The sequence below is a fragment of the Panthera pardus genome, unplaced genomic scaffold, assembly GCF_024362965.1.
Source record: "Panthera pardus isolate Hobbes unplaced genomic scaffold, ASM2436296v1 HiC_scaffold_8, whole genome shotgun sequence".
Classification (NCBI taxonomy): domain Eukaryota; kingdom Metazoa; phylum Chordata; class Mammalia; order Carnivora; family Felidae; genus Panthera; species Panthera pardus.
In genome coordinates, this window is record NW_026527013.1 from 23,565,569 (window position 1) to 23,581,621 (window position 16,053).

Genomic DNA, 16,053 nt, shown 5'->3' on the forward strand with positions numbered 1-16,053 from the left:
ATCCAAAATATTATCATCTCAACATGGAATCAACATACAAATTTATTAATGACATATTATACATTATTTCTTCTGTACTATGTCTTCAAAATCCAGGGTGTGTCTTATTCTTATCAATTCAGAGGCTAGGTTTTCATCAATCATATTTGATCAGCATTTAGATTTCATGATATTTATGGGTGAAAAAAAATAGATTCCCATACCCAAGTGATGGCAAACATATTTAAAAGTTTTCCAGGGGGGCACCTGGGTGGCTCAGTTGGTTAAGCGGCTGACTTCGGCTCAGGTCATGATCTCGCGGTCCGTGAGTTCGAACCCCGCATCGGGCTCTGTGCTGACAGCTCAGAGCCTGGAGCCTGTTTCAGATTCTGTGTTTCCCTCTCTCTGACCCTCCCCGTTCATGCTCTGTCTCTCTGTGTCTCAAAAATAAATAAACGTTTTAAAAAAAAATCATTTAAAAAAAAAAGTTTTCCAGGGGCGCCTGGGCGGCTCAGTTGGTTAAGCATTGGACTTCAGTTCAGGTCATGATCTCACTGCTCGTGGGTTCAAGCCCTGCATCAGGCTCTGTGCGGACACCTCAGGGGCCTGAGCCTGCTTGGGATTCTGTGTCACCCTCTCTTCCTGCCCCTCCCTCATGCATGCTCTGTCTTTGTCTCTCTCTCTCTCTCTCTCTCTCTCTCTCTCTCTCTCTCTCTCTCAAAAATAAATAAACATTAAAAAAAAAAGTTTTCCATTACCTGAGTTAAACATCCATTTTTAAACTAAAATTTTCTAAAATTAAATAAAATTCACAGTTCATCAGTAGCACTAGCTATACAGCCATTTCAAATGTTCATAGCCCCTTGCCCCTAATCTGTTGGATGATGCAGATCTAGGCTCTTCTAGCCCTAAAATTCTCAATCTTGAGAAACTTCATTGCCATCTCCCACATAAAGATGATATAAAAATTCTGACAGAGGGGGTAGGTGGCTGGCTTGCTCGGAGAGATAACAGATGCACACTTGAGAGAACACCCAGAGATTCGAACTCACTTGCTTGGGTGAACTTGGGCAACAGCTTCACCTGCCTGACCCCCAGTTTGCTCGCACATGAAATAGGGATTATGACACTTCCTTCATAAAGTTATCGGAATAGTACCACATGAGGGTTAGCGTAATGCACTGACTCCAAGCCAGGGATAGCAAGTGCAGAATAAAACATAGTCTAAATCCTTCTTGAACAGGTAGCCCCGAATTTGACACACATCTTTCAAGAAGAGCTCATCTTTCTTAGCGGCAGCCCTGTATTTGCCCCATAGCCCTCTCATCATGCCTCTGGGATCCTTGGAAAGATGCCACTGACATCCTGCAGTTAGAAGTGATGGCTGCCAGGTGATATAATGAGGTAGCATGCTCTTTTTTCATGTCATCCTTTTTTGAACATGCTGTTCTGTTTCTTTTTCCTGGAACGCCCTTTCTGGTTTTCTCTTTTCTGCCTGGCAAATGCTTACTCTTTTTCAGAACCTGGTTCAAGTGTCTCTGAGGGACTCTTGCAAACAGAATTATTCGAGGCTTTCAATCATTCTCTACCATTCTATGTTGAAAGCAACAACAACTAAGAGGTTGGATGGTGTCAGCACTGGCTCCTTCACTGGGAAGGTCATGGGTGGGCTGCTACAGAATCATTTAGTTCAAAGAAAAATTCAATTTCTGAGCGGGGGGCAGTAGCTTAAAAATAATAATGATAATAAATGTTTGACACTTGACATGCATTATTTTGTCTACTCATAAGAACAACCCTATGAGAGAGATACTGTGGTTCCCCTTCAGAAATGACGACCTGGCCGAGTCAACCTGATTTTAGAGCCCCCTCTTAGCCACCTTGCAGCATAGTGTCGCCATTTTGGAGAATGTGGCAGATGTTCCTATTGCCTCCCCTAAATCCACTCTTCTTTTCCCATCAAAAGAGAACCCCAGATTTGTCTGAGGTGTCAGTGTGCCCTCAGATTCCCTTGCAGCTAAGGGTAGACATGTGCATATGGTTCCTAAGACAGAAACATTTTACTAGCCTGAAATTTGCACTTGTTGTGTGGAGGCATAGCAGCCATCTTGTGGCCATGAAGTCAAGGACCATCCTCTAAGGATCACAGGAAGGGAAGCTAGAAGGATCCAAGGTCTTTGAAACCCTGACCAGCTAGCTACACCACCCCCCAACTCCCTGGCAGGCTGGCTGTGTCCAGATTTCCCATTAGGTTATCAATATAAAATCTATTTGATGCAGCCACTGTAGTCAGATTTTAGCTACAAGCAGCCAAATGCAATCCTAGTTAATGGAGAAAATTTATAGCTGGCTGAGAAACTCAACAAACTACATTTGTTTGATTTGTTTTTAATTTTTAAGTAAACTCTACCCCCAACGTGGGGCTTGAACTCACAACCCCAAGATCAAGAGTCACTTGCTCTACTGACTGAGCCAGCCAGCCACCCCTTAGCAAACTACATTTGATTCCTTCCTCTTCACAAACTGCTACTTGAACCTCTTCTAATTTGGCATTTGCTGCAGAACCTTATCTTTATCATTTCAACTGACTGGACAAGTTTCCTGTCCTCCTACCACAAACTGGCTGTGTCATCCCCATGATATTTCCCAAGAAGGGATATTTTCTTGGCTGACTGGGATCATTCCTCCTGGACTATCTGCAGGTTTTCCCATAAATAGCACAGAGATTCATCTGGCAAAACTAAAAATTCCATGGTCACGGTGACAAGGATTCCTGCCTTTCCTTCAGGCCAAAAGTCAAAAAGCATGGAAACCAAGAGTGAAGTTTTCAAAGCAATCAAATAGGCAACTAAAAGTGAAGTTGTAGGACAGGGGTTGGTAAACTGCAACCTACAGGCCAAATTCGGCCCACAACCTGCTTTTTCAAATAAAGTTTTACTGAAACACAGACATGCCCATTGGTTTGTATGTTGTCTTTACATGTCTCCATGTTATAATGGCAGAACTGAGCAGTTTCCACAGAGACTGCATGGCTTGTAAAGCCTAAAACATTTAGTATCTAGACCTCCACAGAAAGTTTGCTGACCCCTCTCATACAGCAATTAGCTATGGAAGAAAGACATAACAGAGACTGACTGGTAGTAATAAGAAGAAACAACAAGAGCTCTAGCCCTCCTTTATCCTGCTAAGCACAGTGCCAGTTAGAACCCTGCCCTAGTTCTGAACGGCCCATTTGAACTATTCTGTGTGTGAGGATCCTGGGGCTCACAGGAGGTTCAATAACTTCCCTGAGGTTACACCACCTGATTGACAAAGCAAGAATTCCAACCTGATTCTGTCTGGATCTAAAGACTACAATTTTAATCATTAATCATTAATCATCACATGTATTTCATATTTCATAAGCATAACATCATATTTCTCCTCTCTGTTTAATTCAATCCCTAAATACTGAAATTAATGCAGAGGCATTTAAATTAAAAAAAAAAAAAAAAAGGCTACGTGGAAGAAGAAGAAAATCCACTTAACTCAGAAAGGTCCAGAATATGGAGATGAGGATATATGTCCTCTAAAAGGAGATAGGGGACCCCAAAATGGGCAGAATCAAGCACAGGTAAGAATGGAATCATGGTGTTTCTCTAGTCAAACTGGGCTCCCATTCATGTCAGCCTACGTGGGTGGTCTGCCCAAATAGCTCTCCTTTCATCAGGGGTACAACACCAGGAACCCGCAACTGAGACAGGAACTGCCATCCAAGGGTGGTGCTGAGCTAGTGGGAAGCCTGTCAGGCTCTAAGTCACAGGCCCTGGTCTCCACTCCTCCCCCTAGCTTTGTGCAAGTGATCAGGACTTCCCACTTGAAAAAAGAGAAGTGGATGACAGATGTTGAGACAGGATCTGTGCTGAGGCCTAGGGGTTCACAGCATATGTTTAGCCTGAGCAAGTTATACCATAGGAGAACACATATGGAAAGAGCTAGGTGTGTTTCAGGACTTAATGTGAGTCTAATGTGAGCCCAAGGTTGGAGGCAGCCACTGGAAAAGCTACTTTGGTCTTTGGTTACATTAACTGAAGCATGATATCCAGGATATGAGAGGTGATAGTTGCATTTAACCTACCTCAGGCAGAGTGCACCAGGTGCACTCTGTGGAAGACAGAGGTGGAGAATGGGGCACAGGGGTTCTAGAGACCAACAACTATACATCCACCTCAAAATTTGGAGAGCCTACCATATGCAAGGCACAGGGGTCTTTATTGGATATGCAGATTATTTGCCTCTTGAATGTTAAATCTACAGACATTAAATCAATGATCACACAAGCACCAAGTTAGGAAGCATGGGCTGTGCCATGAGGGGAAAGGACAAAGTGTTGAGGCGAGGTATAATAACAGGGCTCTTAAGTGAGATCGATTCTCTCAGAAGGCCTCCAAGAAAGTGACATTTAAAGTGAGACCCAAGAGGTTAGTGGGAGACAGTGTGTCAACACACAGTGGGAGATCATTCCAGGATGAGGCGACAGTAAAGTAAAAGGTCCGGAAGTGGGAAAGAGCCATTTAAGGAACTGAGAGGCAAGTGTAATTGGAGCTTCCTAAATAAAAGGGATTGTTCAATTTTCAGGTAGGAAGGGCACTTAGGTCAGTAAAGAGCCATCAAAGGGTTTTAAGCAGGGATGGGATAGGATACTTTTATATTTTCTGTTTGGGCTACTGTTGGGATGAGCAGCGGCACCACGATCAGAAGAGGTGAGGCTGGTTATGAGGCTACTGCAGTAGTCCACCCTAAAGGGGATGGATGGAGCCATTGAAGAACGGCAGGAAGACCAGAGAATTGAACCCTGGAGAAATGAGGCTGAGTGCAGGATGCAGTACTTGAGCTTCTATATTCAACTAGCTCGCATGAGAAAGAGCCCTGCCAAAGAAAGAATAAGTCCCTCAATCTTGCCAAAGAAAGAATAAGTAGCAGTGGCTAGAAGCTGATTGAGAAAGAGGTTGCCACGCAGCATAAAGAACTTCCAGGCAGGCCTCAGCCTGGATGCTGCTTTCCAAAGCATAGTATAGAACAGGGCTTCCAAAATCCTACTCTGTGGCCTTTTAGATCCAAGAAATAGTCTGTGGGAAATTAGTTCTGTAGTTGGTGAGAGGAGACATGACATATACACAGTACCCTCAGGGAGTCGCCTTGGACCTGATCATATTCATTAACAGCGCTGAGAAGTGCTGCTGTTAAGAAACTGAATTAGCAAAATTTAAACTACCATTTCCCAAAACTTATCTGGCCCTGACACTTTATTTTGAACCAGTGGTCCGTGGAGCACACTTTGGGAAACACTGCTATAGAGAATTCACACATAACTTTGAGAGTGAATTCCGAAATTTCTTGTAAGTCTATAATCTGACATTCTTTCTCAGACCTGACGTCATTCATGCAGTTCCCTTTTATAAAGCAGATATTTCTGATGGGACAGGAGTTCCTGTGTAGACGATCATCATGCATGTAAAGAATGTTAGGAGATAGATGTGGATTTACGTCTTAACTGCCCCACTTACTAACTGACGGATCTTGAGTCATCTCTTTGAACTCCATGAATGTCAGTTTCCTCATTTGTAAAATGACAAAATATTAGTACCAATCGCAAAAGCTGCAGGAAGGATTAAGCAAAATCCCACATGTAAAGGGTAGTGAGCACTTGATAAACAGAACCCTAGGATCTTCAGCAGGAATGGCCCTGGGTGTTACAATGACCCAATGAACCAGGCCAGTGGTTCACAAAGTTCTAGTTGCATCAGCATCACCAGAAAGCCTTGCTTGCAACACAGATCGTCATGGAGTCTTACCCAAGAGTATCTGATTAAGTCTGATGAGGAGGTCTGAGAATTTGTATTTCTAACAAATTCCCAGATGATGTCAATGCCGCTGGTCCAGGAAACACGCTTAGGAAACAAACCAGTTAACTAAGTTGGTGTTCAAAGTATCCCCAATTTTTCTCCACTTGGCAGACAGGATGAGGCTTAATTTGCAGGTTGCTAATGAGACAATCCCAAAATTACCTTATTCTTATGTAAATTCCTTCTTGGGGCCAAAATTTGGCTCTGAAAGGAAGCCCCCTTCCCCACCCTGCAGATGGGTTAGAGTAGGGGTTAGGAAGACAGGAGACATAGGAAGTAGAAATACATTCCAGGAGGGGAAAGGATCCTACAAGCCCACACCTCTTGAGGATCCTTTGGTATAGATGCTCTGATTCAAAGACCATTTCCCATTTATCCTCCATGCCTGGTTTTGCTCCTGGAGAAGCAATTAAACTTTAGTTTCATTTCCAACCATTTTTCACCCAGTTGGGAGCCTCTCTGGAGGATTTTTCTCCTCACTGGAAGCTCCTAAAAAGACAAGTCCATTTTTTTGGCTTGTCTCCACTGTTCTTGGGAGTTTATACATTGATTAAAAACCAAAACACACGTTATTCTCATATTCAAAGTACTTTTGCAAGTTCTGACACTTTTCCTGGTACCATGTTGAAGACATAGGCCGAGTAGGAGATGATCTGAGGAGGAACAATATTTATGAACTATGATATTTTATAAACACCTGGCATTTATATAAACATGGGAACTGGGATTTTTAATAAGGCAACCTTTCCAAGTTTGGCATTCAAATAGAAAACATGCTTATTGTGTTCTTCCTGCATGTAAGGAATCTTGTTGAAAGTACCTGGCACCTAGACAGTATTTTTGTAAACAGTGATTTTAGTCTACGGTGAATCCTAAATTAGACGCCGCTTATGTGCTATTGCAATATTTACTAATTCCCCCCAGTTTATTTTCATTTAAGGAGCGACAGGAGGGATTTCAACTTTATGATGTTAAGTTGCCTTGAAGGACTTTGCTATGACAGTTGTAATGTTGAGCCCAGAAGAGTTAGGGACAAGGTGCGGTGCGAACTGCTGAGGGCTGGCCCCTGGCCCTGGCATACCCTTTCCTAACCTCCTATCCCGCCCTCCAGCCCCCACAGGAACCTTGGAGCTTCCAACAAAATGCTAGTATTTTCATTTCAAATACTGATTTTGGTTTTCTGGGAGGCCTCATGTAAAATAGCTTCTACTCCTAAGTCTGTTGAGTAGAGGAGGTGGAACACTATCTTGTTTGAGGTCAAAAAGATCACCAAAGAAAATTGCTTTCAGAAAATGTGATTTTTCTATTGTTACAGGCAAAGATGCCCCTCACTCCCCAGAATCATGGAAAATTCAGGAAGACACCAGTATATGAAAGCTGTGTCACAGGACTCTGGTTTCTTCTATGCAAACCATCTTTATTTAAAATCAGAATATTAGTGTCCATTTACCGAGAACTTATTATATACCAGGAACTGGGCTCATCATTTAACATTTTATTTAATCTTTACATTAACCATAAAATTGTTGTGTTATTATCTGCATTTTACTTACCACGAAAATTTAAGACCAGAGAAGTTAAGTGACCTGCCCAGGAACACACACAACATAAGGAATAAGTGGGAAATCTAGATCTCATCCAAATCCTGCATTCTTTAAAAATATATCTATTTTTAATGTTTATTTATTTTTGAGAGAGAGAGAGACAGAGACAGAGACAGAGAGAGACAGAGTGTGAGCAGGGGAGGGACAGAGAGGGAGGGAGACACAAAATCTGAAGCAGGCTCCGGGCTCTGAGCTGTCAGCACAGAGCCCTACACGGGGCTCGAACTCACAAACCGCAAGATCATGACCTGAGCCAACTGAGCCAGCCAGGTGCTCCTCCTGCATTCGTGACCACCAGGAGTACTGCCACATAATGCCTGTGAGGTTGGTACCATTAGCACCTTTTTCCACGTATGAGAAAACTAGTTTCACGAAGGTCACCTGTCTTACCCAAAGTCACAGAGCTCCTAAGCAGCACAACAAGGAATCAAACCAATCTGCATTAATCTACTGCATCTTCTTTTGACCATTATGATATATTTCCACCCCAGCTACAGTCAAATATATATTTTGTAGAATTATAAGTTTCTATTTTTCTTGTTTTCGTTCTGTGTCACCTTAATAAAATCCCCAATAATTTTAAAAAGTATTTTTCTTCAATATGTATAGGACATGAGGTGGAAAGGTACATATATTACCCTTCAGAGCCTGATCTCAAAGCCCACCGTCGCCACCTATAACTGAATATAAAAACCCGGGCAAGCTGTTTGGGGTCTCCAGCTTAGTTTCATCTAGGAAGTGAGTGGTGGTTGTGGTAGGGGTTGCTCAGAGACAATACCTTCCTAGTGGACCTCTAGAGACCATGAAATGGATGCTGTGCCCAGCATGCCATGGAAGCTCAGAGAATGTTAATTTCTTCTCTTTGCATTTTCCACTTGGTTTCTCCTTCTTCCCTCACCATCTTCTTGTATGCTCCTAATCATGGCTGGAGTTTTCATAAATGGCTTTGCCCCCATTCTTTAGGAACTGCTTCTTTTCTAAGTGCTGAAGTTCCCAGGAGATACACAATCCTGTAGTTAGGCACACTCATTAAGACTCATCCATGTGAGTCATGGATTTTCTCTCTAGGACCCATGCATGGTGAGTTCATTTCAACATCTTTTTAATCCCATGTCACTAACAACAGTAGAATCAATAAAACCCACGTGTGATGGGAAACCACAAATCTATTTACCTGTTTGAATCAGGCAAGCACCTACCCTGTTGGCTCTGTCATTAAACTTCTGGGAAAACACTCTGCACACCTGGAAATATGAACTGGAAATCTCATCATGAAAGATATTTCTGATAAATCCCAGGCTTCACCACATTGTGATTCTCAGGAAATTTTGACCTTGCTTTGTTTTGGTCTGGACTAGAGTCAAAAGCATCTCTTAAATGAAACATCATTTTCAGAAGGGCTAAAAATGTGGGGCCATTCGTTTTGATTGCCACTGGATCCTTTTCATTCTGCTCAGCCTCTTTATCCCCAGCATTAAAAAAAATAATAAAAAATCACCATTTAATTGACTTGAGGCCAAGTTGGTTGACTATGGGAAAAAAAGGTGTATGAAATAAGAGGTTACAGTCATTGAGAGCTTTAAAAGAGTGTAGACAGTAAAAAAAGAAAAAAAATGGCCGGGAAATTGTACTTGCCTTTTTTTTAAAAAAAAAAAAAAAAAGACAGGACTGAATACATTTTCCAGGCTCTTGAGTTTAATTAAAGTCAAAGGAACATCTCAAAGGCAAGTGAAAAAAACAGAGCAGGCAAGATATTGAGGTGACTAGGATAAGAAACTGTGTAGAATGTTATGGAAAGAAAAAAACTGAAAGCAAGAAAAGGAAAGGAAAGAAGATGGAAGGGGAGAGGAAGAGGGCAGCAAGGGCAGGGGGAGGGGAGGAGTGGGAGAGGGGAAAAGTGGGGGAAGGGAGGACAGGGAAGAAAGGGAAATGTGGATTTGCCAAACCCCATCAGATGACGTGAACTCATTTTCTACCGGCAATATTCACGGCTCTCCTTTAGGCGCAGGTACTCTCCTCAATCTCCAGCTGGGTCACAGAAGCTGGATGTTACATGTCTCCCCTAAGAACACGCACTGGCAAACGGCAGAGCAAGACCAAACCATTTCAGATTCCAAAGCCCGTGGTCTTTCTAATCTATCCCATCACCTTGGGCTACCATCTATGCATTTCAATTTTTAGTGGTGGTGAAAGAGGTTAAAAATAACTTTTTTGCTAATTCTTCCTAGAAGGGCAAGGCATGTTCACTGTAGAGAAATCAAGTAATACAGACTTCGGTGCCATGATGATAACAATAGAGCTCACATGGATTGTGCTCTTACATTGTGCCGGGTCTGGGCCACAGGTCTTGGAGGGGTTATCTTGTTTCATCTTTACAGCTCCATGGAGTAGATACAGTCACTCGGGACCTCCTTTTACACATGAGGACATAAAGGGAGGCTTACCAAGCTAAGTCACATGCATGAGGTGGCTCCATTTGAGAAAGGGTAGCTAAGATAAGAAGCCACAGGTGTGACTAAGTCATTGCCCTGTCCCAGGCAGTCCTACCTGAACGTCATCAGGAGAACTCAGAGAATTTTTGACAGCTATTTTTGTAAATAGATATTGACTGGCTAATTATTTTCATCCACACTTTGTTTTCTCTTTTTATTTGCTCTTGTCCTCATTGATACTATCTATGAAACTATGGTTTTAATGTGCTCATTTCAGATTTTCTAATACACATGAAACAAAACACATCAAAGCAAGTGCAAAGTGGTAAAATAAAATAAAAAGATTAATTAGTTGACCACCTACAATAAATTGTTTAATGTTTTGCTGGTGGTAAAAATATCGTCCTCCATCAAGCTCAGAGACATCCACTGAACGAAGTAGAAAAAGGTTGGATCATACCCAACACTTCTGGGTGGGGAAGAAAGAGGCAGGACTAGAATGCAGAGCTCAGGGCTCTCACTGCAGACTTTTCCCTCTGTGCCATTAGCCTCTCTCCCGTGTCATGTGTGTTCCCTAGAGTCTCGAGGTTACAGCTGGGAGCTTCAGAAAACTTCAACATACAGCTGATCCTGTATTTATTGATATTTTGTTCATCATGGATATTTTGAATTAATAGTGATTTTCTCTTTAAAAAAAATATTGCATTAGAACATTATGATGACTGAGTTTCTTAACATGTTATCATATATAGGGGCGCCTGGGTGCCTTAGTCGGTTAAACATCTGACTCTTAGTTTTGGCTCCGGTCATGATCTCATGGTTCGTGAACTCGAGTCCCTTGATGGGCTCTGCACTGATGGTACAGAACCTGCTCGGGATTCTCTCTCTCTCTCTCTCTCTCATTTTCTTTCTCTCCCCTCCTGCACAAAATTAATAAATTTAAAAAATAAAAAATAAAATGTTATATATAATGTTAATATATTTGTCTTTATACCAACATATTAAAAATATAATTTTTATTATTTTTTAATGGAGAAAGGAGACCACGAATATCCTAACTTGGCCCCTATTAACTGATTACTTCCTACCTCAATCCAACACACCCTACTTTTCCCTCAGGACCCTGAGGCCTCATGAGAGACCAAAACTATACGAAACAGTGGGCCTAACAGCAGTTCAGAGCCCCTTGTCCCTTCAACTGTGACACATGAATGCACTTTAAAAAGCTTTACCTTGTTGGATAACATTTCTGAGAAATTCCATAACACACACACACACACACACACACACACTTATATATATATATATATATATTTTTTTTTTTTTTTTTCCTTTACTTACAAATGCTTTCAGCCCCTCTTGCAAAACTCCTCAGGTTCTCTCTGGGGAACTTTCACCTCCAAACTTTTATTCCTGATAAATTAACCATTATAATCAAACTATCTAGCCTAAGCATTTTGAGTTGCTGTTTTATTTTTAAAAAGGGGTGGGGGAGGCATCCAACAAACCAGATGTGGCCGTCTCCAGTTTCAGTTCTTAATGTACAATAAGTTGCAGGTTTCTTATAGTTCCTCGGGGGTAAATCACAAACAAGAATTAGCACATCACCAGCCCAACTTCCTCTTCCCAGCATGTCTGTTTCAAGTTAAAGTGAACAACGACTCAAATATCAAAGGCATATTGCCCCTAAATTAGCCAATCAGCTCCAAATACAGCTGGAAACAAGAGCAGGGGATAATGTTTTTCAATCAGTGGACAACCCTTTGAAAGTTTAATTATAAATGGTAACCGTTTATTTCAAGCTAAATGGATTTTGCCACTTCTATGTGGGCAATACACACTGCACGTCACCCCAGCCTAATCTCTGTCTCATACTGCCTGCCACAGGGGAAGTAAAAATGATGTAGGTCCCCATTCTCTAACATCATTTGTGTTATCGTATCATTTTTTTAAGGGAATGGCAAATACTTGCTATATAATTGTTTGAAGAAATCAACTTTCTGAGCAGCTTTCTTACAAAGAAATTGGTCTAGGTTGACCTGACAAGGCAGATTAGAATCAGCGTCCCTGGAAGTGGCAATCCCGTTACTCATCAATGAGGACGGTTTTCCAGGTCAGGGGAAGAAAGAAGGAAGGGGTGGTCTGCTTGAGACTGGTCTGAAGAATCAGGTCTGGGAAGAAACAAGTTTGTTATCTGTTCTTGTCAAGGGCTGATGACCTCGATCCCAGGGGTTCACGCTCTGGAGATAATTGCAATGAATCATTTCTAGGCAAGCCTCCAGAAGCTTCTGCTTGGGCACAATGCAATCTTCCTCACTCACTCCCCCAACCCCCCCAGTTACACATCACTTCTCCTCAGGTGGGAAGATACAGTGGAAAGGTGAGGATTTGTCCATCCAGAACATCACCACGTTTAGGAAACTCCTCCTCCCCCACTCCATAGACACACTTCTCCCCTCATCCCACAGGACAAAGAATGATGACTGGCCAGCCTGAGTCAAGAGCCACCACTCAAGTGAGCTTTAAAGTGGGATTCAAGGTGTTGCATGCCCATCAATCTGCAGGATTCCCACGTTCTTTGGAATCAAGCCCGGAATTGGACATCTGGTGGAGAGCTAGTGAGGAAATGCATCCCAACCCTTGAAGACAGATAGACCTATCACTTATCCAGCTGAGTGACCTAATGCCAACTACTTGATACTCTGAACCTCGATAATCCTATAAGTAAAATGGGAACAATATCTGCCCTGCAAAGCTTTTGTAAGGATTATAGTGACTGGAAATAGTGTAGCTACTAAAAAAATCATAAATGTAGATGTAGTCATATACCAAATTTTCATGCTTCATCAGCCAGTGATGATAAAATGGGGTCATGTTTGTATTTAACTCCCAAATGACCATGATTCTGACTCCAAGTGGTAGGACCTCTGGGGCCAGGTTTGCCGTTCCAAAATGCTCTGCAGTTTCTTCTAAGTCTCCCCAGTTGCTGTCTCCCATACATAAACAAAGTGGTCTGAGACGGTCTCCAGGAGGGATCCTCTGTCAGGTAGTGTCCACCGTGTTTTCCTCTACTTTATTGTCAGTGTCACCTGTGCCCTTGCTATTAGGCCATCAGGGTCCCAGCCAGAGATGGTATTCCTGATGCTCCCTCTGTCCTCACTCTCAGTGGTGCTGGATTCTGGAGGCAGTGAGGAAAAAGAACTCTCTCCAACTACCTGCCCCTCTGATTCATTCCTTATTTCCTAAGACAATTCCTAAGACAAACTCCAAAGAATCAGGGACATTCAGAAGTAATCCCATCTTCATTAAGCCACACCCTCCAGAAAACCCAATTTGTTTAACTGTGAACAAATAGCTCCAACTACGGAGACGTAAAACTGCTTGGAACTAAGGGCCACTTCTCTCCACTCCCCCCAACTCCCCTCCCCCCTCCCCCTGACTGTGTGTGCGCGCTTCTCAGTAGTTTCAGAGACCTGAGGGCTCAGCCTCAACGGGTCCCACATGGAATCTGAGCCAACCCTACATTAATCAAAACAAACCCCCCAGTGTAGACCTTGCCCACAGCCAGTGACCACATGCTAGGAGGACAGGGGACAGATAACATATGGGTTTGTAGAGGTCAAGGGGTCTCCAAGAAAGGATGTGAATATGATTTGTTGGAGAGACTATAAATCAACTTCTCTTCTCCCTTTCTTACATGTGCCATGTGATGTATAGGGTTTTGTAACAATAAAGACAAATTATGATGATAACAAGGTCAAGGTACAGCATTTATTTCAAGTTATATCTGGGTTTGGCTTCATATTGGTTCAATAAATAATTTGTGTGTATTGAATCATCATCAATAGATATTACATATGAGTATGATATATACACAAAAACAGATTACATATATGTATTAGTATGTTTTATATATATATATATATTATATATATTTAAAAAGGGATATATAAATTAAATATCAGTCGTTAGACAAATCTAAATAAGCCACTTTTGATGGTGTGGAGTCAAAGGTAGGTACTGTAGGAAACCTATTTAATTTTTACAAACCAAAAACTGGCTATAAATATTAACATATGAATGTATCAGAATTCTTGTATTCATCTTTCTGGTCCCTCAAAGCTAAGTTTTACTTTGCAAGGACCCAAAATGCCATTCTGTGGTTGAGAAAATCTGCCCACCAGATCTCACAGCCAATTGTTTTCATGCCAGAGGTGCTGTGTGATCATGTATGTAAAGGCAGGAAACTCAGGGATGCTATAAATGGCCAGTTGCCTAGGAGCAAGATTTCAATAAAAACCCTGCATGAAATGAGTCTCACACTTGTAACAAAATGAGTTTGAAACAGTCAAAAAGTGGTAGGAGGTCCACGGCTTTATGGCATGACTAACTTGAGGAGGCAGGCAGGCTAGGAATGCTAGGAAGATAGAACTGGTTTTATGCAGCCCGGTTCTTTCAGTCTTAGATGGCTGTTCTGTATAAATGTTCTTGAAAGTTCTCAACTCTAATGGTAAACCTCAGACAGCACTATTTCACCAAACCACAGTTTTTTAATGGATCATTACTGTTTTTGCATTTTGTCTTTACTAGTCTTTCATTTCCTTGGCTGGTCAAACTAGATTTCCACTCTATTTCTTGTATTTCATCACTGTTAAGGATGCTATGATGGCTTCACCATTTCCCATTAATGAAACTGGATTGTGTCTGTTTCTTTTAATTCCTTTAATTTAAATGGGTAAGACTGAGTCATTACGGACAGGTGGTCTCACCCAGAATGCCCGCCAGTGCTAAATGACTAAGGGAATAAGGCTCTGAGGACGAGGTCAGGAAGTCTGACCCAGCAGGGCAGGGTGAAGGTGCCTGGGTTACTCTCCTGAAAGCGCTGGGGCCGGTGGACGGAGGGGGGGGGGGCGCGGAAAGTACAGCAAGGCCAGCAAACCAGATGTCTTAACTAACCAATTCAGTTCAGGTAAATTAATTTAGTAAAACTAATTTAGTGAAACAAAGTAAAGCAAAATTTAGTTACATTTTATCTGATGAGAAATGGCTGCTGTTGCATTTGTTATTTTCTTAACGTTTTATTTTGGAATAATTATAGATCCACATGAAATAATGCAAAGAGATCCCTTGTGCCCTTTACCCAGTTTCTCCAGTGGCGACATCTTGCAAAACGATATCACAACCACGGTATTGACAATGATACAGTCATTTTCTAGGATAAAAGCACAGAAATGCAATGCTGGGTCAGTGGAAGTTGACTGTTTAGGTGTCTATTCATTTAAGAAACTGCCAAATTACTTTCCAGAATGGCTGTACCATTGTACATTCCCACTAGCAATGTACAGATGATCCAATTTATCTACATCCATAGCAGTATCTGGTGGTGTTACTATTTTTTCATTTTACTGGTAGGTGTGTGGTATTATTTCATTGATGGCTAATGATGTTGAATATTTTTTCTTGTGTTTATATGCCATGTGTATAACCTGTTCAGTGAGATGTCTTTGCATATCTTTTGCTCATTTTGTAATTTTTGTTTTTGTTTTGTGTTTGACTTGTCTGCTTTTCATTATATTTTTTCTATTTTTTCATATGACTTCCTATAGGTTACTTTAAGCTTCTTTTTTTTTTTTAGAATCCCATTTTGGTTTATCTATAGTATTTTGAATGTATTTTAAATAGGGCTTTTTAGTGGTGTCTTGAGGTTTTACATTATATATACATAACTTATCACAATCCATTGGTGTTAATATGTTACCAGGTCTAGTGAAAGGTAGAAACATTACTGCCCTTCACCTTCACTGTTTATAATATAATTGTCTTAATATAACATAGTTCTTTTAAATATTTCTTGTACATACATTTTGACCCATATTAGTGTTAGAATTTGTGCTTCTACTGCCAAGCATAATTCATAAATTCTGTGAAGAATCTAAGAAGAAAAAGGAATTCTATTTACCCATATTTTTACTCTTTCTGTTGTTCTTTCTTGCTGTTCCAACATTTCCCCTTTTATCACTTTCTTTTTGTTTATATTCTTTACTCATTCTTTTACAGTAGATCTTCTGGTGACAAATTCTCTTGTTTTTCCTTCAAATTAAAAGTATGATTTCCCTTTCATTCCTTGAGGAGTATTTTTGCTGGATATAGAAC